Source organism: Ambystoma mexicanum, chromosome 11 (assembly GCF_040938575.1).
Source record: "Ambystoma mexicanum isolate Mex_15411 chromosome 11, UKY_AmexF1_1, whole genome shotgun sequence".
Classification (NCBI taxonomy): Eukaryota; Metazoa; Chordata; class Amphibia; order Caudata; family Ambystomatidae; genus Ambystoma; species Ambystoma mexicanum.
In genome coordinates this window covers 1,343,875,190-1,343,897,256 of record NC_090934.1, presented here as the reverse complement: position 1 = coordinate 1,343,897,256, position 22,067 = coordinate 1,343,875,190, and the positions used below count along the sequence as shown (strand labels likewise).

At 46.4% G+C, this 22,067-nt stretch overlaps 1 long non-coding RNA gene across 1 annotated transcript in view; it reads right to left on the bottom strand.

Moving 5' to 3' along the window:
- Window positions 1-1,728: 1,728 nt before the first annotated feature.
- Window positions 1,729-22,067, bottom strand: part of LOC138504399 (uncharacterized) — a 38,965-nt gene continuing 18,626 nt past the window's right edge. The window contains exon 3 of the long non-coding RNA XR_011279837.1: window positions 1,729-2,740. This is a non-coding gene — a long non-coding RNA (uncharacterized lncRNA). The remainder of the gene's footprint in view (window positions 2,741-22,067) is intronic.

Genomic DNA, 22,067 nt, shown 5'->3' with positions numbered 1-22,067 from the left:
GTGCTGACCGAAAGGTGGGAACGGTCAGCAGGTCAGAGCTCTTTGAAATGGCAGTTCAAGAGTGAAACGAAATCGTGTGTGCCTAATTTCATTTTCAGTAAGAAGTCCACATCTTGCAACATTTTTAAAGCTGAAGCAGAAGTCATAGAAGAGGTGGAAGCTGAAGCAAGAACCAGTATTACCCAAGCCCACCGAGTGAACTCTATAAAAGTGAGTCCAGCTCAATAAAGAACTATACACCAGTGTTCTAAAATTGTTGAAGTTATTGTTACCCAAGAGTCCCATAAATTAAATGTGACAAGATCATCCAAAGCTGAAAGAGTGGCACAACAGCTTTGGGGTACCCACTGGAGGAAAGGTGTTTATGAATCTGGGGAAGGGAGCTGGGTACTTGTTAAAAGAAGTTGTTTTAAAATCTGCATGGCTAAGACTGTTTGAAAGGAGAAGAAGTGGTCTACAAGCTAGAAGCAGATTTTGTGGTCACTTCAAGACTGAAGGAAAGGCAAAGAGGCTGCCCTTTTTTGCCAAACAAGAGAGAAGAGTGCCTTGCCAACCTGTAAGGTCAAAAAAGTCTTGTTGAAGTTGCCTAATCTTGAAGCTGCAGTTGTAGCAACAAACATACCTAATCTCAGAAGTTGTAGTAGCAGTAGTAGAACTGTGGTCTTCAATATTCTTGTCACAAATGTTACAGCTGGAACAAGTAGAAGCTGAAGCCAACTGGGGGGGGCACTGGAGCCTGCATTCACAGTTTTATAGTAGAAGGATGTGGATAAAGAAGAGAGCAAACCTTAGGCAGAAGTATCCTGATAAACTGTGTATAAAAGACACCACAGAAATTGGAATCAGAGATGTTGTTGTAAAAGTGGAAGTGGTACTTTTGCCTTTAGCTTTTCCTATTCTTTCCTGGAAGGAAGTCATCCAAGAAACCCCATTGGTGCCCTTATTTTGTTTGTGGAACTGTAAAAGGAGAATATTTTCATCAAGCATAGAAGAGACTTTTCCAAGTGGATTTTTTATGTGTGTGAACTTTTTTTTCTTTGGAACTTTTGAAGACTTTGGTTAAACCTTTTTGTTCCTCAGAAGAAATTGACTTTGGGGCAGTCCTGGGGGAACAAGATCTGCCCATGGCCACTTGAAGTCATCCAAGACACTCAGTGTTTGGTAACCTTTTATTTATGTTTATTCTAAACCTTTTATTTATGTTGTTTAGTGTGAGGGTTAGTATTGTGAATGCTAGGTTTTCCTATAGATCCGAGACAAGGCAGGCAATCCCCTAGTAGGGTTAGTTAGGGTTTATATTATAATTGTGTACAATAAAATGTCTAATCCTGAGAAAACTAAACACAGTCGTGAGTCTCACATTACTGATCCCTCACAATATTTAGGAGAAGTAATTCCAGTTGGTTTTTCTAACCCAAAAAGTTTGTTCTTTAGCACCCACCATCCTAACATTTTGCACACCCCAAAGTTGATGCACAAATATATTTCATCAATTTTTGTCTCAAAATCTCCCTCCTGAGCAGGGATTTCTGTAAGAAAGCAGGACACTTTTGTCAAACAATGTATTTTAAAAAATGTTGTTTTTGTGCTTACTTGCAGAGAATGTGTATGTCTGCATCCTAATGTTACCTGCTAATCAAACCGCCCATGACTGATGCAGGAATTTCTGCTAGAAGCGAAGTGTAAATTGTCTCGAAAATAAATTGTTCATAAATTAAGTCTACACAATTTTGTAATGTCTTAGTTATTATTTTTTTATTTAAATGTTTTAGTTTACAAGTAAACTTTTTCATTCTCTTTGTCCTTTCATTTCCTATCATATAGCAAACCATACACATACACTTTTAGGAACAAACAACAAAGACAAAAAAAAGCGAGAAAAGAAAAAAGACAAAAATAATTAATATATATAATTCTTTTGTCTTTCTTTTTACTTTAGTACTACTATTTCTCTTCATTTCTTCCATTGTGTCAGGTCCATTTTTACTGTCCACTGTCCAAGCGAGGGGTCCTTGATAATGATTGCTTCCCAAAATTTGATAATTGTGATAATGAGTTTTATGTCATTTCCTGCTAGTATTCTTATCCATCTTTGTTCTGGGTCTAAGGGAGCACCTGGGTATAACCATCTGTCTCTGAATAGGCTCCTTTGCTCACTTAGCGCTGTGCACTTCATGATTATGTGATATAAAGTTTCAATTTCGGATTTCTCTTTACAAAATCGACAGTATGTACAGTCTTCAGGTATTTGTTTTATCATTACTAGCCTTTGTCTCGTAGGTAAAATATTCAGATGCAATCTTAAGAAAGTATGTCTGATGTTCTTATATGGAGATTTCTTCAGATGCTCTGGCAGATGATGAAGTGGTCTTACGTCAATATTGTTTAAGGACAATTTATCTGTTGCGTTTAGCGTCATTGTTTTAATCCAATCATTTCTTTGGAGTGCCAATTTAGCTTTCTGTGGCCAATGTCTTAATGAAAAGGCACCAAGTACAATTCAATTTGTAGATGGGCCCTAATTACAATTTGAAGGGGTTTTTTGCTCTTCGTGCTGGGAGCAGAGAAGGATATGAACATGGCTAATTAGCCAGGAAAGAGACAGGTTTTCAAGTCCTTCCAGAAATGAAGATGATTGTTAGACTAATAGCCAAAGGGAAAGTGGACCAGAGTCTGGGGCGGAGGGCTCCTCTTGAAAGGTGCTTGCCCCACTGATTCTTTTCCTGGAGCAGCTGGAAACCTGAAACATCAAGCTAGTGTTAGTGTGGAGGGGATATCATGAAGTACAATGCTTTCATTTATCAATTGCAAAGTGGGAAATTTACATGAGTAAATTGTTGGTCTTTCACATGAGGACTGCCTTTATCCTTGCAAGTTCAAATTCTGCGGAAGAGCTGCCTTGGTGCAATCCATAAGGCTTACTCTGACACAGTCACAAAGAAACTTTTTCCAAAATGTATTCCCGGATTTGACCTTCATGTGATTATAGACAATGGCATAAGCACACACTTTACCGGTCAGAGAGATTTGCAAGGCTTGAATATTTCCAGTGGTCTCAAGTGCCCAGAAGACTGGCCATTAGGTCTGCTTCATAGACTTAATAATCCAAACAGAAAACATCGGCTGTTACCATATACATTACCTGCCCACCCTTTTGGGCATGGCTACAACCCCTCCCCCATCTGCATACAGTCTCAAGATCCTATTCAGAGCTCGTGCAAATGATAGTGTTGAAAGCCGACATTTTCCCCTCCATTTTCCAGGACCACCATTCTCGGGTGGGTGTAAATACCGGATGGGAAATGTGCTTTCCATCAGCAAAAGCTGCATAAAAATACCATATACATAGAAATATATGCTCCAGTGGCACTGCAAGCATTTTGTAAAAGACTCACACTTTTCTAGTTTAAGGAAGTTTCCTTAAGCTTTCATAAAAGTGGTGCTGCAGTCTCAGAAATGCCATTTTAACAAACGAAAAAGTGTGACCTGGCCTTTAACAGCAACTCACTGGTGTTGTATTTTAACTCCACTTATTGCCGTGCCAAAACCGTACTCTTGAGAGCAAGTCCCCTCAAAGTTGCAGCCCAGCATTTCACATGGTTGCTAAGGCTGTTGTCGAACAGTAAATCGGGCTCATGCTAAACTCGTGGCTTTGATGTCAGCAACAAGGGGGTTCCTGGGAATTCCCTCTGCCGGACATTAGTCCCGGTTACGAGAGCCTTACCCAGAATCTTCAGCTCACCATCTTTCACAGAGGAGAAATATCCAAAGGATATCAGTCTTTGTCCTGCCCTGGGGCAGTCCAGCACTGAAATGCTGGGTGTAAGGAAATGCACTGGAAGGGGGGTGTCTGTACACCTGCTCTCTATATGGCAGAGGAGAGGCACAGAGGACCCCAGCCAAGATTCTCTATATTGGTAAACGTGGCGAACAATCAAGGCCTAGCTTCTCGGGAGGTGATGCGGGCTGGTTCTTAAGTACAGTGTAGTCTCCAAGCACCCACAAAGGAATGTCCACACACTTTATTAGTTAAAACACAGTCTTTAGATAAATAAGGTTCAATGTTATATACACTATCACAATAATACACTTTGTGCTCCGACAATTCTAAAATAGTAAATATATACAGTTCTAGGTGGTACCACTCTTACTCTGATTCCAGTAACATGCAACCATGGCTGACAGCCCCAAATAGCATACGAATCAACACAGCAAAATGATATCAACCATAGATTTATGAAGAAGACAAGTTAGTTAGATAATTGGCAGAATACTGAGCCCCTTCCACTAGGCACAGTTCCGTATGAGGATCCCCCCACCTGGGCAACCTGTAAATAAAGATTTATCATACAAGCCGAGTCCATGTATTGTCTAATTGAGTCTTATTTTGTTCTATAGTTCTGCAACCCAAATGTACCTTGCGTTGTAGAATTCTTCGTCAGGGAATCGATGGGCTCTTCTTGAGTGTGCTCCCTTTCAAGCAAGAGCCACAGGTCATCGAACTTCCGAGATGAAGAAAGAGTGAACGATGTCATTGAGCCAGTAGCTTCTGTCCTTGCAGTGCTTGTTGACAAGTGATTGAAAACGTCCTGCAACAGGGGACGCGTGCGGTGCACCTCGATGACGATGGTTTGTTCCCGAAAATTGTTAGTGAAGACCTTTGGCCCAGCAAGGGCGGTCGGGTCGTCGGTGTCTGGCGTCGAAGAGTGGGACGTGACCACGGCTGGCTTCAGTGGCTTTGTCGACGTCTATGAGGTCTTCTTGTGGCGGGAAACCCACTGGCGGATTCTCCTCGGTCGTCGACGGCCTTGACTTTCTCCGGGAGGACGAAAGTGGTTGACGATGATGAACAAGAAAGTCCTTGGATCAAATGTTCTTAGGCAAATGGGAGCACGGCGGCTCTGGTCGTCAACAGTGGTCGTCATCGGTGGATGGCTGTCTGGTGCTTTTCTTCGTTCTCCTTGGCGGTCCCCTTCTCTGGTCGGCAGCCTTTTGTTTGTCTGTCTACCAGGGAGCTTTGGCAAAGATCAGCTGGTGCACGATGGTCCCTCGTAGCTTGGGAAGTGGTCTCCTTACCAGGTCCTCTCTTGGATCAGTTCTTCAAGACACAGAAGCTTTCAGATTACAGTGAAGGGACCAGTGATTCACCTTCTTCTTCCGGCTCGGCTTCGAGAGTAAGCATCAAGTATCAACTTCAGCTTCTGAATGATTTCTAGCAGTGAGAGGCCCCCAGATATACTGTTAATCTCCCATTCACTCCACTGGGTCACACTCCGGCAACCAATCACTCAGAAGGGCATTCAGGCAGTCAGTCAGCCAATCAGGCGCACAGTGCATTCAGGCCATTCTTCTCCATCCAGACACTCACACCACAGAATGTGGATTCGGACAAGTATTCTGCTATTCAGCATTACACACTGCATTCATACCAGTTTCGGGCAGGGCTGTCTCAGTCATTGTGTCAATCACCAGATACTAGACAGCCATAATACAGAATGTGCATTCGTCACACACTCCATTCACCCAGGTCCCACCCCACGGGCGTACCCACAACATACGGTCATTAGGAAGGCTCCAGCCAGTCTGGTCGGCACTTCCCCACACTACCATATGTAGAACTTCCACTCAACAGTCAATCAGCGGGAAGGGACAGAGTCAGGGCTTTCCGGGACTTTGAGAAAACCAAGGTAACAGGCGATGGACGGCAAGAGACCACGGGGGCTATCTTGTCTCCATCAGGAATCCACTGATTCCAATGACAAGGCCTGTGCAGCTCAAAATGGAGGATGCGCAGGGCACATGTCAATTCAGCACAGAGCTGCGACCAGCCCGTACCCTGCTCTGTGGGCCACCCACAGGTGCCACAAAAAATACACTAAGAGTACAGGGTCGTACTCCCACCCATGGGTGCCATAAGGGTATCCCAAGGGATTGTTCACCAAAGCAAATACAGGAAGAGCCACACCGCCAGGAGTCCCACACGAACTCCTGCGCGGAAAACAAGTCAGAACATATATGATAAAGCAATAAAGGACAAGGATTCAGAGGCCCTGTCCCTCTGATGCATTTCCAGCATCACACTAGGCAATTCTCCTCTAAACAAGAGTACCAGCAGCAACCCCAGACCAGACTGCCACATTAGCTGCCTCATCAGAATATGGTGCTTCTGAAGAAAGTGTTCATCCTTCATGGATGAAAACTTATGTGTTTTTGCATGCACCTCTGAATTGGGCCCTCAATAGTTATTTGGGGGATGGAACTGTTTAAAACTATTCTAACTCCGTTTTAAAGGCTTTCAGATGCCTCTATCTGTAGGACAAGGAAGGCCTGTCTGAACCTGCCAATGGTCCCTGATTCAACCTCAAACCCAGATTTTGGTTGTACTTGCACATGTACCAGAGGAAATTAGCATTGCAGCCATACTGGTAGGGCTCGTTCCAGATCCTGCTTATGATCCAGAATGTTGTCAAGAGGTCAGCAGCCTGGGTTCATGCTTCCACCTGCCAGAAGGTGCAGCCTCAAAATGAAGCATTTGAACAGAGTTCTGTGTCAGAAGACCTCTACTCTGCAATTGGTGTTTTCAGGTCTTCCCATTTTTCCTTTTCCTAATCAGCTCCACATAAAATCTAATTCTATCAGATTATCAGCCCCTGTAAGTGGCCCTCTTTGCTTCATGACTTGTGGCTCATTGTTTATGGGAATCAGTTCTTGAGAATAGTCTTATCAACCAAAAATAGTATTACTTTTAATGGCATGCCTTTCTCTTTTGGCAAATGGTTTTCTTTCATTGAATCCGGTTATGCAACTTACCATGTCACTTATTTTGCATGAGGAGTTTCAGCCAATAACTGGCTTCCTATGAATTGTGGTGGAAGTTATGTGCTACCTGCTTTTATGCCCTTTACGAAATTCCCATTTCTCCCTATAGAGGAGAGCAACAAGATGGGGGACATTTGCTAAAAGTAGGTACTTTCTGATTGCAGGAGTAGGCATTAAACTTACTTGTGACAAGAATCTTAAATTGTCACTACTGTATGAAAAAAAGAGCAAGAGACACCTCCGAATCCCATTCATTAATAACTCTTGAACAAGTGGCTTTGTACTCTTTGGTACTGGAGAATCGAAAGGCCCTAGACACCATCTTGGCCCTCAGAGGGAGGCATTTGTGCCCGAGTCAGCTGCAAATGCTGTACGTTCCTTCCAGATTAGTCAGACAATCTTGCAGATATCATCACTCACATTAGAAACTCTGCAGTAATACTGCATAAAGAGAAAACTTTCACTTGTTTGTCTCCTTGGTTCTGGCTCAGTGATTCAATTGGAAGATGAAAAGCTGCCATAATTCATTAGAACTTACTGGTATTTGCTATCTTTTTGGAAATGCATTTTTTTCGATCCATGAATCAGATGTGTATTTTATTATCTGGGGAAGAAAACTGTGAAGTTTCGGGAGTGGCTGGTGCTTACATAAGCAAGTGAAGAAGTTTTGGAAAATAATCGCAGCTCTTTGGAAGTGATTATTTAGAATGTTTAAGAGTGTACGGATATTTGCGAACAGCCCAAATGGGAGCTGGAATTGGTTAAGGAAAAATAAAAATATGGGCCTCAGAATTAGCATTAAGCCTAATTTGGCTGCGGAGAAGAATCAATTTTCTTCAGGCATAATGGAGAAAGGTGGCTTGGCAATTAAAAATGTATTTACTGTCACGCACCTTCATTACCAGACTGGTTTTACCACAGAGATTTTTAGACCTGTCTCCAGACGGCACCCCCATGAGACGGACTATAAGGACGTCCACGGGGAGAGGTCTGGCAAAAAGGCGCAAAGGTGTGCCACATGGCTCACTGTGGGGCTGCAGGGAAGAAAGAAATGGTTACCAAGCAATACTGTTGCTGGAGTCCCACCTCATTCCCCCGTCCCTATTCCTACCTTAGAGAAGCTGAATGGGTGAGCAGTGAACCTAGGAGGAAATATCAGTGTCTGAAGCGTCACAAGTCTTTAGGCCATGGAACCTGCATGGTGAAAGTCCAAGGAACCTGGTGTAAAGTGGGCAAAGAACCTGCCTCCCCACCTCTCACCCCTCCTCCTCCTCCTCCTCCAACAAAGCTCACAGGGACTTGACCCGGGCAGAACGAGGGCAAACAACTAAAGAGACGCACTGTATCCAGGGATGTAAGTGAAAAAATAGCCGAAGCAACAATCCATTAGAGTTTTCCAAAAATAAGTCTGAAAATAAATTCCACTATGCTGGGGAGGCAGTCCCATCAAAGTTCAAAGTCCAAGGGACCAGAAGGTAATCCCAATGAGGAAAACCAAAAAAAGGAGTGCAGGGAAATGAAAATAAATGGCAAGAAATGCCAAACATAAGCTCACAGCCAAAGGCAGGTCCTTATCAATTACCGAAAGAGCAGGTACAGGAGTGTAAGCTACTCACTGGTGTAAAGACTGTTTGAAGAGCACACAGGCATTTTGCAATGTTTTTATTTAATTTCCACATTAGGGAGTCGGTTCATGATCTAGGTGCCTGGTTGGTCGGATGCCTGACCATGTGATGACAACATGGCCACTGGGTCTTGTGGTTTTTGCACTACCATTGGGTCTTGGGTTGCCATGACAACTGCCAGCACTGCATCGCCCACAGATCCAAAATGTTGAACCCCTCCACTACACCAGTGAGATAGCAAGTGTTTTGGGTGCAGACAATGGTACCTGGTGACCAATCAAAGGGCAAGCACATGATGGGGTGATTCCCATGACCTGTCCTCGGGACCATAACCTACCTATCAATCAATTAATGAAGGACACAGTTTTGTATATGGGAATCCACGATTGCCCATACTTCTGACTCTTCAGAGCTCCCTCATTTGCACAAAGGAGGGTTTTGAGGGCAAGTGCACAGTGGAAGAGCAAGTCTTTGGGCCAGAAACATGACAGGGTGGCTCTTCCAGGTCTTTGGAAGGAGTAGTTTAACCACCACAGTATTCATAATTTGAGTGATGACATAAGGGCTCACACAATGAGGGAGGAAGAAGCGTCCGAGACCCAGGGATGAAAGGGAGAGCAGTGAACAGTTGCACCCTGTCATAACATTTGTAGTCTGGGCTGGCTACATTGAGTATCACTGTTGCTTTGCTCTACTTTGAGCTGAACTAAGAGGCTCAAGGTCCTGTTTCTGGGTAGGTGATGTGGTAAGTAGAAACATGGGACTGACAAGGTGGTATGATTTTCAGACGTTTCTTTTAATTCTCTCAGAAAACACCTACTCTTTCACTATTAGGTGATACGAAACCTAGACTAGATTAATGATGGTCAAAAGGGGTGCTGCTCATTATGTCAAGATGGTTAAACATAAATGAAGTCCTCTTTCCAGAAATCCTTTTCTAACCTACTTCCTCGCCCTACTGCTCAAAAGAAATTTAAAACAACCAAACATACTTTGGGCTTTGCCAAAGGAAAAGGGATGGCTTCTGAGCCCTCCCGTTTGTGCCTTTGGCCTTGCCTATGTTCACAGTTCAAAAGAGAGATAGAATTAATGTATGGCTGGATTGTTGGCCTGGGGTTCCAGCCGGGTCTCTCTGGTTCTCCTTAAAACTTGTTTCATAGTCCTTCTCACGGCAGGGAGACTTTGGTGTTTCCCATTTCCATAGTCTGGGGTTCCTTCAGTCTCTTCCTTCCCCAAGCAGTGGCCTACTATTGCTGAATTCCCACTCAGGGCTCCTTTGTTCTTTCCCCACGCCAGATCTTCTATCTGTCTCCTGTTCCCACTCTCTTTTTTGTTCTTCTCCCAACTCTGGGATTCTCTCTGTTTCCCTGCCCACTTTGTGGTTTCTCTGTTTCTTCACCAGACTGGGGCTTCTCTCTGTTTTTCACCCCATTTTGAGTCTTCCCTTTCTTTCCCACACCAGAGTTTACTTCTCTGTCCTTGTTGCCCGCCTCTCATTCTTCGGAAGCCATGCTTGCCTGTCTTTGAGGAGTGGTTCTACCTGGTATGCTTTGTAGGCCGACTGACCCTTGTCTTGCCCCAGAGCAGTTTACGTGTCTCCGCACTGGATTCCACAATGGTGGGCGTCTTCTCCTGGTTCCCGTTTGCTCAGTGCATGTGTTACGCTCACCTGGCTCCCACAGAGGTGTCGATCTGAACTGGACAGCTGCGGTCTCCACCAATGTGACACGTAGGGCTGAGAGGAGGGACTGGACTGGCCCACCTAGCTTCGTTTGCTTGGCCCGTAGGAATATTCTGCAAATGGAGAAAGGGAATTAACCACCTTTGGAGTTGAGCGTAAATTCCCCCTAACCCCCACTGTTCTCCCCACAGATCACCTTTGATGTCCCCTCTATAGTCTCACCTGATGGTTTGAAAAGATGAGCTCTCCATCCTGCATTGAGCGCAGGGGCGCGTTGATAACCAGTTGCTTCACTGGCTCAAAAGAATTGGTGAGACCCAGAACAATATTGACTCCAAAAACTATGTAGTTCGTAAGAGTTCACATGTCTGACTTTCACTCTTGTCCGATTCCTTGCAGTTTGCAGCTTGACCCCAGCGAAGAGTTCCTTGTGGTAGCTGACGAAGTTCAGGTAAGGATTTGGCTTATCCTACACAGTTCGATAAAATAAGGCCTGAATGTAAGCTGCTTGTTCCCTTATTCAGGTGTGGCGAGAAAATATGAAGTTCAGGGAATTATGCCTCCGGCGGTAAAATTAGGTAAGTCTATTGCGGTGAGAAGAGTTCCCCTTATCTGTCCCGCTGTCTCACCTTGTCGTCCTTTTGTTCCCCCTAGGGGCCGGGGTGCGGCGAGGATGCAATGGAGACTGCGCCGACCCGTGAAGAGGAATAGTACCCCGGGCGGTAATCAGGTAAGTCTATGGGGGTAGTTACTAATGCCTCTATTTATTTCCTTGGCTCACCTTTGCTGTTCTTGTGTTCCCCTTAGGTGCCAGAATGCGGCGGGAACGTGCAGAAGGATGCGGTGGATCGTGAGGATGCTGCGAAGGCCGGTGAGTTCAGCGCGGCGCTGCAGCAGGCGAGGCGGCACGTGTAAATGCTTCTTTCTTCCAGCTTGAAGGTGCGGTGGATCCGGAATTCAGGTAAGGATCGAAGGTTTGCTCTTATTCTAACCTTTCTCCTTCTGTTCCTCCCTTTTTCTAGGAGCTGCAGACTCGAGGCGGGCGTGGCAGAAGCCTGGATGCAGGCTTGCAGACACGGTGAGCGGTACGCTGCTGGATGCAGAATAACGCAAAGCGTGTGCTGCTCATTGGGAGTGGTTTAAATAGCCTCCAAAGGAGTTCCAGGTAAGTATTCTTCCCCAGCCCCACCCGAGTAAAAAAAATAGTCCCTAGGTAAAATAGTCCCTTCCAAGCCTCATTTGGCTTGGAGCTCTGCAGCATGGTCTGCACCAGGTAAGCTTGCAGCATGGTCTGCATCAGGTTCTACTCTATGAGCCTGGCGCCATAGGCGCCAGGACTGAACCTCCATCTGAGCCTGGCGCCATAGGCACCAGGACCACACCCAAACAGCCCCTAGCAGAGGCTCTTGGGCTTGCTCAAAATAACTTGATGCCTGCTTCTGGGGTTGCTGGACCTGGTCTGGTTTCCCGGGGGTAGGCATCATGACAGCATGTGCTGTGGCCAGTTCCTCCTCCAGGCTCTGTCTCGGCTCTTTGAGACACTTCGTTCTTGCTCGGGCTGCCAGCAGGGCCGAGTTGCACTCGCCTGGTGCGGTGTGCCAAGTGCAACACTGCATCTGGCGTTCTGTTTCTACGAGCATCTCTCCCAGCATCTTCCTTCCAAACATGGTCTGTGGTGCAATTAAACACTGCAGGCTGAATTGATACTCCTTACTGATTGGTTCCTCACCTGCTTTGACTTCAGTAGGCTGGTTTTTCCCTGGTTCTGCAGTCTTGCCTAAAGAGGATGAAAGGGGGTTGGGGTCAGAAGCCAAGCCAGCCATTATTAAAATGTTCAGACTTTAGTTCCTGCGTTGCCCACAAAGACGTTGGTCTCTGGGGAAAATGGACGATCACTTCAGTCTCTCTGTGGGGTTTCCCTGTCCCCTAAGGTGGAGTTTCCTCCAGAGGTATCTTACTTAGCCTGTCCTCTAGATGTGTTAAGCGTAGGAGGCGCACCTCCCTAATCCCAGATGGGATGGCTCCTCCTTATTGAGTGGTGACTAACTCCCTGGATTCATCACAGTGGTGGTAGCATGATGGGATGCAACCCATACATAGCATAGAACAGAGAGCGCTCTATCAGGGTGTGGACACAATAATTATTGGTGTATTCCACGACCCCTATTAGAGCCCTCCGAATGTCCTGGTGCTGAAGACAGAGATAATGTATGTAGTGGTCTATGGTCTGCTCTCTGTCTGACTATCCATCTGAGGGTGATAAACGGAGGAATAAAAGAAGCCAGAATCAGGAAGTAAACTGAGTGCTGCATCAGATATAATAATGGACGGGAGACCAAGGAATCGTAATATGTGTTGAAAAAGGAAATCACCAAAGTTGGAGCACATGGTGTTCCCAGTAATGGAACAAAGTTCCCCATTTTTGGTGAAGGAGTAGATGTTTACCCATATGGTGTATGACCCGGCTGTTACAGGTAGTTGGACTATGAAGTCCATGATGGAAATGTACCAGAGTTTATGTGGAATAGGCATCATTTGCAGACGTCCGACCCGGTGGCCTTTGACCCCTTTGCATTGGGACAATTAGCGCAGCCCATAACATAGTTGATGATGTCTTTCTTCATATTGGTCCACCAGGATTACCTTTTCAACTGCTCTATGGTCTTGTTTTGACATGGATGACCAGCAAACCTCTTGTCTTAGCACCATTGCAAGACCTATAGTCTGTATGTCTTCTTGGGGCAGGTGCAAGCACCCTTGTATGATCGGGAGGCCATTATTAATTCAGGTCTAAGTTCATTCTTTTCACCTGTTCTGGATGATGGGAGACCCACCTTTGTAAGGAGACAAGCATGTGCAACGATGCAGGGCAGGCATAAAGCACTTTGTACTTGCCCAAGGGTGGGTTCTTCTTGGAATGGTTCAGGTTCTCTAGTACTGAGCCATGATGGTGCATCTGCTTGCCTTGCTGTCCTCTGGGATGATCTAACACCACAAAATGACAATGTCAAAAAGAGGTGAAATTGTGCCTGCCGTGTGTTGGTTCACTTAGAAGAGGCTAATGCCTGAAAGTTACAATGGTTTATATACACAAGCACTGGATGCTTGGCTCCTAGCAGGTTCTGTCTCCACTCCTAAAAGGAGGCTTTGATCGCCAATAGTTGACATTCTGTGACAGTGGATCTTTGTTTTGCAGCTATTTGCCTCTGTCAATATTAGGCCACAGGATGCATACGGTGAGTAAGTGAGCATTGTTGGAAGAGGACAGCCCCAAGAACGACCACAGATGCATCCACTTCTACGATGAATTGCAAGTCTGGGTGTTGCTGTATTGGGGTGGTGGTGAATGCCTCCTTCAGAGATGAAAAGGCAGTTTGAGCTCCCTCCGACCCCTGAAAAGGAATGGTTTGATGGGTTAAATGTGTTAGTGGAGCCACAATGGCAGAAATAAAGTATTTTAAAAAATCTGTAGAAATTGGCAAAGGCTAAAAATGGCTGTAAGTCTTTATAGGGTGGCGGAGGTTGGCCAGTCCAGTACAACCTAAACTTAAGCAGTGCTCATCGTTATGCCCCGGGGGTTTAACATGAAACCAAGGAATTCCATCTCTGTTCTATAAAACAAACATTTTACTTGTTTCACATAGAGGTTGTGGTCTTGCAAGCTCTGCAAAACAGGTGTGATGAATCCTGAAGTATCGTCACTGCTTTAGATGGGGAAGCCCCTTCTTATGAGGCCAGGGAGTTAGGCGGCTACCCGATAGTCCCCCTGGGGGTGGTACTCAGTGGGAGGATTGCATAGGGAGGGCTCCATTAAGAGTAGTGGGAGTGGAATGCAGTACCCCGTTGCCCCTCCCACACACCCTCAAAAACCCTCCAATTTCCCACTACATAATGCCCCTATGCGTTGTAATATATCCCAGGTAAGAACTACTGGGACGAGAAGGAGGCCACGACTAATGAAGATCACTGATCAGAATGAACACAAACGCTGTAGTCTTTTGGATGATTCTATGGGTCCGCTGTCACTCAAAATCAGAGAGGGAAGAGAACGATGGTGTTGTGGTTCTCAAGTCTGGCATGGGCCGGGAGTCTGGCACGGAACGCACAGGCCAACTGAGCAAACAGGCAGACGGTGTCCGGGTAAAAGGCACACTCACGGAAGGCCCGTAAAGTAGAAGGCAGACCAGAGAAGTGGAAGAATATCCACTGTTGACGGATGTCGGAGTAGGGCAGAGGCGCCACTGTGGAACCATAGAAGAGACGTGCGGAAGACCAGGGAGGACCCCGCTGAGCTGGAGAGGTGGCTGGAGCTGCTGGGAGACCCACAAACAACTGGAGCATGACTGTCAAGAACCTGCAGGTACTTTGGTGGCTAATACTAGGGTTGGGGAGACCCAGAGTGTGCACGGGACCCGAAGCGAAGAACAGAAGGAATCTTCACTGTGGCAGAGTGACCAAGTGAGGTGGGTCTGGGACCCATGCTGGGAAAGAATATCCCGAACAGTAAGAGAAATACAAACTATGCATATACAAGTGGTACTTCCAGACCTTGGCAGGAGAGTAAACCAAGGCTGTGGGTGAAAGTGAAGGCAGAGAGAGAGAGAGAGAGAGAGAACGGTGAGAACGGGAACAGGGAGTACCCCACTTGTCAGGAGAGAGGACGAAAGGGGAGGTACTGAGAATAGGGTCAGGGACCTTTAGCAATTGAGAGGAAGATCATAGCACATCTTGGAGAAAGAGAACCAGGCTATTCTTCTTCGTCATAGTACGTGGGAACCAGGTCTACTCACAAATTGTATGGACCCTCAAGACGGCATGAAAAAGGTATCCAGGCCATCCTTCTTTGTGGCAGGGCCTGGGAGTCAGGCCTGCCAAGTAAATATAGGGACCAATCTTGACCATTAAAGACCCCAAGACAATTCTGGTTAAATTTGGAAAGACTCTGGGCAACGGGAATCAACCCCTTAAGTCTTGTGGAACTTTTGTATACTTTTCTACGCCTTTTTGGAACTTTTGTTTCGAACTACAAAGCTGGCCTGCAGGGTGACAGCCAAGAGACTTTTCCCTTTTCACCTTATATTGAGTTAAGCTTGTGAGGTACAGATTAGGATTTGGACAAAGGATGGCACACTTTACTTTGGACATTCTGCACAAACGGTTTCATTAGTAAGTTTTTTTGAGGCAGAGAAACCCCTCTTAGAGGCAGGGTTAGTTAAGATTTCCTCCCACTCACCTCAGTTTTGTTATTAATAAAAGTCTTTGCCAATCAACACACCAGCTTTGTATCCGAGTCTTACTCCTATACCGTCACACAGTGCACACATGAGCAACGTGTTGGGTGTACTTCTCAGAGTAAATCAAGATATGGGGCCTCATCCCGAGATTGGAGGTAGCCATGGCGCTAATAGCCATGTAAGTCCCCATTGACCGGTAAGTCCCCATTGAAAATACCATTTGTAACGCTCACCTGATTCCCACGGAGGCGCAGGTCTGGCTTCAAGTGCTGATGCTTCTTCAATGGTGAAGCGCAGGACTCTGAAGATGGACAGGAAGGGCCCTCTACTCTGGCTTCTCCGGCTCGCAGGAATATTCCCCTGTGCGTGAAAAGGGAGTATTACCTACTGACCGAGTTATGATCAAGCCTCCCACTCTCTTCCAACCCTCCACGATACCCTTCCACGATTCCCCGTGAAGTCTCACCTTAGGGTCAGGAAGGATGAGCTCTCCATCCTGCTTCTGATGCAGGGGCGCGTTGAAACCCAGTTACTTCACTGGATTGAGGATTGATGGGAGTTCAGGTAAGCTTGACTATTCAGGTAAGGCTCTGTAAAAGTTCTGTTGCAAGTTCAAAAGTCCAAGCTTAATAATAATGTTCATTGTATTTTGCAGCAAGCGCTAATGTTTATGTCTTTTTTCCCCTTAGGGGCCGGGGTTCGGAATGCCGGAGATATGGCACCGACCCGAAGTGAAACGTGCAGTTCCGGTTCCAGTAAATGGCAGGTTAGTTCTGGATGAGCGCTCGGGAACTGACTTTGCATACGCTCATTCAATGTCTTTGTCTTTTTTCCCCATAGGGGCCGGGGTCGGAAAATGCCTGGAAGCGGCAAGACCCGAAATGAAATGAGATAAGTCTTATTCCCTTCCTTCTCTCACCTCTTATTCTTGTATTTTTCTCTAGGCTCTGGGAAGTGGCTGTGTATCCGGATGATCGCTGCTGAAGGTGGAGGAACCCAGGAAAGGTGAGTGAAATCCAGCGCTGCAGCGATCGTAATGAAATGCTTTTAAAAATGTCTTCCCTTTCAGGATCGTCGGTGATGTCTCCGTGGTGCAGATTTAGCTGGTAAGGTCTCTTGTCTCCCTTTGCAGGTGACCCAGGATGCTGACAAGCGTGGCTGAAGTCCAGATGCAGGAGCTGACACGGTGAGCGTCCAGCTGCGAGGAGCAGAACAACGCGAAGCATGAGTTGCTGATCGGGTGTGGTTTAAATAGCTTTGGAAGAAGTCCCAAGTGTGTATCCTTCCTCCGATCAGGTATGTATCCTTCCCCGACCACACCCGGGTGGAAAGTAGTCCCACAGGTAAAGTAGTTCCATTCAGGCCTCAAGAGGGCCTGGATGTGGCAGCATGGTCTGCATCAGGTAAGTGCACATGAAAACACTTGAACACATGTCTAGCTTTATGAGCCTGGCGCCTAAGGCGCCAGGACAGAGGTCCAACATGAGCCTGGCGCCTAAGACGCCAGGACTGCGTCCAAAGGGCCCCAGCTTTGGCCCGTTGGCACTACCCTGGGGGAAATGATGCCTGCCTCTGGGGTCGCTGGGTCGGACCTGGCTCCTTGGAGGTAGGCATCATGACAGTCCCCCCCCTCCCCCCGAGGTTCTTCCCTCCGGGGGTTTGGGCTTGTTCGGAAATCTCCCGTGAAACCCTTGTACTAATCGAGGTGCGTGGACATGGTTACTAGGCTCCCACGATCTCTCTTGAGGTCCATATCCCTTCCAGTCAACAAGATAGAAGAGTTTCGACTTTACCACCTTGGAGCCTAAAATGTCTTTAACTTCGAATTCTAATTCCCCTTCAATTTGAACTGGATCTGGAGGCTTGGACAAGGAGTAAATGTTTAGTTGCTAGCCATACCTGGTCTCCTACTTGGTAAGGAGGAGTTTTACTTCGGTGCAAATTAGCGTTTTCTTTATACTTTTTCTTGGATTGCTGTAAATGAGTTGCAGCTTCTTTGAAGGCTCGGGTTATTGTGGAATGCAGATGATTTACTGCGGGCATTTCCAGGGTCAGAGGTGGATCTAGGTCAGAGGTCCGAGGATGGTGACCATACAAAGTATAAAAGGGGGTTTGTCCGGTTCCAGAATGCACTGAATTGTTGTATGCATATTCTGCGATCCAAAGGATGTCTTTCCAATTTAACTCGGATTGGTGTAACATGCACCGAAGATATTGCTCGAGAGTCTGATTGGTTCTCTCGGTTTGTCCGTCGGTCTGGGGGTGGTGGCTGGTGGATAACCGCACATCAATTTGTGCTAGTTGGCAACACTTCTTCCAAAAATGTGAGATAAATTGACTTCCACGATCCGAGACTAATATGGAAGGGAAACCATGTATGCGAACTATATTCTCCAGGAATTCCTGGGCCAAGGTGAAAGCCGAAGGCAAACCCTTTAAAGGAATAAAGTGGGCCATTTTGGAGAATAGGTCCACAATTACAAGGATTGTGTTGTAACCAGCACAAGGAGGCAGATCTGTTATAAAGTCCATTGACAGGGTGGGCCATGGCGCCGGTGGAATATCCAAGGGTTGAAGTAGGCCGGCTGGCCTTTTCTTTTGAGCCTTGTTTTGGGCGCAAATTCCACAAGGACTTTATGTCTTTTCTCCAAGAAGGCCACCAGAAGTGGCGTTTGATTTTTTCCTCCGTTTTAGCGATACCAGGGTGTCCTTCCATTAAAGATTCATGATGATGGGCAATAACAAGTTCTTGCAATTCTTTACTTGGCAAAAACAACCGCTCCTGGAAGTAGGGTAAGTCATCCTTAACGGTGTAACGAGGACCCTTTTGACTCCATTCCAATAAGGTTGAAGAGTCTAGAAGTTGTTTTACTTGCATTTGGATATCCCCAATAGTTTGCAATGAAGTTAAGCCTAAGATTCTTTGCTCAGGTATGATGGGCACAGGTTCTAAGCTCGAATTAGGTTCTTCCATGCCAATCCGGGATAAGGCGTCCGCTTTTCCATTCTTGCAGCCAGGGCGATAGGTAATTACAAAATCAAATTCCGCAAAGAATAGAGCCCATCAGAGTTGTCGTGAAGATTGAGCTTTGGTCGTTTTTAAATACTGTAAGTTTCTGTGGTCCGTAATTACGGTGATGGTGTGTCTTGACCCGAGAAGGTAGTGACGCCAAGCCTTGAAAGCAGATTTGATGGCCAGTAACTCTTTATCGGTGATTGCGTAGTTGATTTCAGGAGGAGAACATTTTCTGGACCAAAAGGCCACTGGGTGTAGTTCGTTAGTTTTTGGGTCTCTTTGCGACAGGACAGCTCCCAGGGCCGAACTGGATGCATCGGTTTCCACTATGTACGGGAGATCTGGGTGCGGGTGCTTCAATACAGGTGCAGAGGTGAATTTGGTTTTCAGGTCCTGGAAGGCTTGTTCGGCCTCAAGAGTCTATTCGAAGCGTTTGTTTTTCTTTAGGAGAGCGGTGATGGGTTGGACTGTTAGGGAAAATTCCGGGATGAATCTTCGATAGAAATTGGCAAAGCCGAGCATGCTCTGAACTCCCTTCACCGAGCTTGGAGATGGCCATTTGAGGATGGCGTCCACCTTTCGCAAGTCCATTCGGACTCCTTGAGGTGTCGGGATGAATCCGAGAAACTCAACTTCTGTGGTATGAAAAACACATTTTTCGAGTTTTGCAAATAATCTGTGCTGGCGCAGTTTCTCAAGAACTGCCCTAACATGTTTTCTGTGATCAGATTCTGAAGAAGAGTACACCAGGATGTCGTCAATGTAAACAATGACACAGACATCGATAAGTTCCCGAAGAACATCATTCATAAAGTACTGAAAGGCGGCAGGTGCATTGCACAAACCGAAGGGCATCACCTGATATTCGAAGAGCCCAAACTTGGTGCGGAATGCAGTCTTCCATTCGTCGCCTTCTTTTATGCGCACCAGGTGATAAGCTCCTCGGAGATCTAACTTGGTGTACACACAAGCGTCTTTCACCTGGTCGATAAGCTCAGGGATCAAGGGCAGAGGATAACGATTCCTAATCGTTATTTGATTTAGGGCGCGATAGTCTATACACGTTCTAAGGTCGCCTTCTTTTTTCGGCACGAAGAACAGAGCTGAAGAGACAGGAGACTTGGACGGGCGAATAAAACCATTGGCTAGGTACTGATCTAAATACTGACGCAAATGCAGGTTCTCAGGTTCTGTAAGAGCATAAATCCTACTACAAGGTAGTTGAGCATTGGGTACCAGATCGATTTGGCAATCATAAGACAGATGGGGAGGTAACGTGTTAGCCTGTTCTTTCTGAAAAACGTCTTGGAATTCTTGGTATTCTGACGGTAGCTACACAGGGGTGGAAGTTGCTGAGGCTAGACCCATAGCTGGATTTCTTAGATCACAAGTTGGTTCACAATCAGGAAAACTTATCTTCTTTGCTCGCCAGTCAATTCTGGTATTATGTGTTTCTAACCAAGGAATTCCGAGAATTACTTGAAATTGTGGGGCCTTGATCACATCAAACACGATTGCTTCCCGATGTCCATCCTGACCCACCAGTGTCACTTCAACAGTGGAATGCGTTACAGGCCCTGAGGCTATTTCGGTTCCACCTACTGTAGTAATGACATCTTGGGTTACTTTCGGGCGGAGAGGAATCTTAATCCTGAAAGCCAATTCACGGTCTATGTAATTTCCAATAGCTCCACTGTCGATGTATGCTTTTATAGCATGCAACTGCTGAGGCTGTTTTGGGTCCACGAGCACCATTGGCATGACAAAATGCGAGGTGAAAGAGTTAGTTTTCAAGCTCGGCAAGCGGACCCCTACGCTTGCCGGGCTAGGTCGTTTCCCGAATCAGGTGTCACTAATTCGTTATCAGTAGCTCCAACCACCTTCTTAAGTGGTTTAACTGGACAATTTCAAAGAAAGTGACCGGAAGTCCCGCAATACAGACAAAGTTGCATTTGCCGCCTTCTCTCTCGTTCTTTCTGCGTTAATGGTCCTTTAACCCCACCGATTTGCATAGGTTCAGATACGTCGGTACTCTTGGAGTTAGCGTGGGTTTTGATCGGTGCTCGGTTTTTATACTTGAACCGATCTGCTTTTCTATTTTGAAGTCTGTGATCAAGTTGAACCACCAAGTCAATGTAGTCTGCGTAGACCTGGGGTGGGTTTACTATCTGAGCTAGAACATCCTTAAGCTCTCCGCGCAGGCCTCGATGAAACAATGTGATCCTTTTGCTTTCTGGCCATCCAGTTTCCACAACCAGTCTGTTAAAGGTGGCTATGTAGGACAGAAGATCCTGATTACCTTGTCGCAAGGATAGCAGTTCGTTATCAAGGGCCTGTCCTTGAGAGTGTCGAGCGAACAACCTTTCCATGCTGGCCTGGAAGCCCTGAAAATTCTGGAGAATGGGATCATCCTGATTTACCAATGGAATAGACCAATCGGCAGCACTGCCACTGAGGTAAGATAGTATAAAGGCTACCTTGGTCTGTCGTTAGGGAAGGCTCCGGGTCTGCATAAAAAGTGTAAACGACATTGGTTCATAAAGACGGCATATTTCTTGGGATCCCCCGCAAAACGTTCAGGTGGGGCCAAAGGCATGTGTCCAGGTAGATTAATTTGTACCGGGTTACTCAAACCCATTGATGTGGAAATGTCTCCGGGATTAGGTAAAGGAGTGTGCCCTGCCTGGGCCTGTAATAACCTTTTGGCTAGGTCATCTGTTCTTTCCTTGGATAAGATCAGTTCTCTTTTGAGAGCGTTAGTCTCCTGGCAGGCTGAGTGCACCTGTGCCCGTAATTCCCCCAAAAGCTGGGCCAGCTGGTCAGTCTCGGAAGTCTCCATAGCGCCCGGGTGGGAAATTGTAGGTAGGCTTCGCGTTCTGTAACGCTCACCTGATTCCCACGGAGGCGCAGGTCTGGCTTCGAGTGCTGATGCTTCTTCAATGGTGAAGCGCAGGACTCTGAAGATGGACAGGAAGGGCCCTCTACTCTGGCTTCTCCGGCTCGCAGGAATATTCCCCTGTGCGTGAAAAGGGAGTATTACCTACTGACTGAGTTATGATCAAGCCTCCCACTCTCTTCCAACCCTCCACGATACCCTTCCACGATTCCCCGTGAAGTCTCACCTTAGGGTCAGGAAGGATGAGCTCTCCATCCTGCTTCTGATGCAGGGGCGCGTTGAAACCCAGTTACTTCACTGGATTGAGGATTGATGGGAGTTCAGGTAAGCTTGACTATTCAGGTAAGGCTCTGTAAAAGTTCTTTTGCAAGTTCAAAAGTCCAAGCTTAATAATAATGTTCATTGTATTTTGCAGCAAGCGCTAATGTTTATGTCTTTTTTCCCCTTAGGGGCCGGGGTTCGGAATGCCGGAGATATGGCACCGACCCGAAGTGAAACGTGCAGTTCCGGTTCCAGTAAATGGCAGGTTAGTTCTGGATGAGCGCTCGGGAACTGACTTTGCATACGCTCATTCAATGTCTTTGTCTTTTTTCCCCATAGGGGCCGGGGTCCGGAAAATGCCTGGAAGCGGCAAGACCCGAAATGAAATGAGGTAAGTCTTATTCCCTTCCTTCTCTCACCTCTTATTCTTGTCTTTTTCTCTAGGCTCTGGGAAGTGGCTGTGTATCCGGATGATCGCTGCTGAAGGTGGAGGAACCCAGGAATGGTGAGTGAAATGCAGCGCTGCAGCGATCGT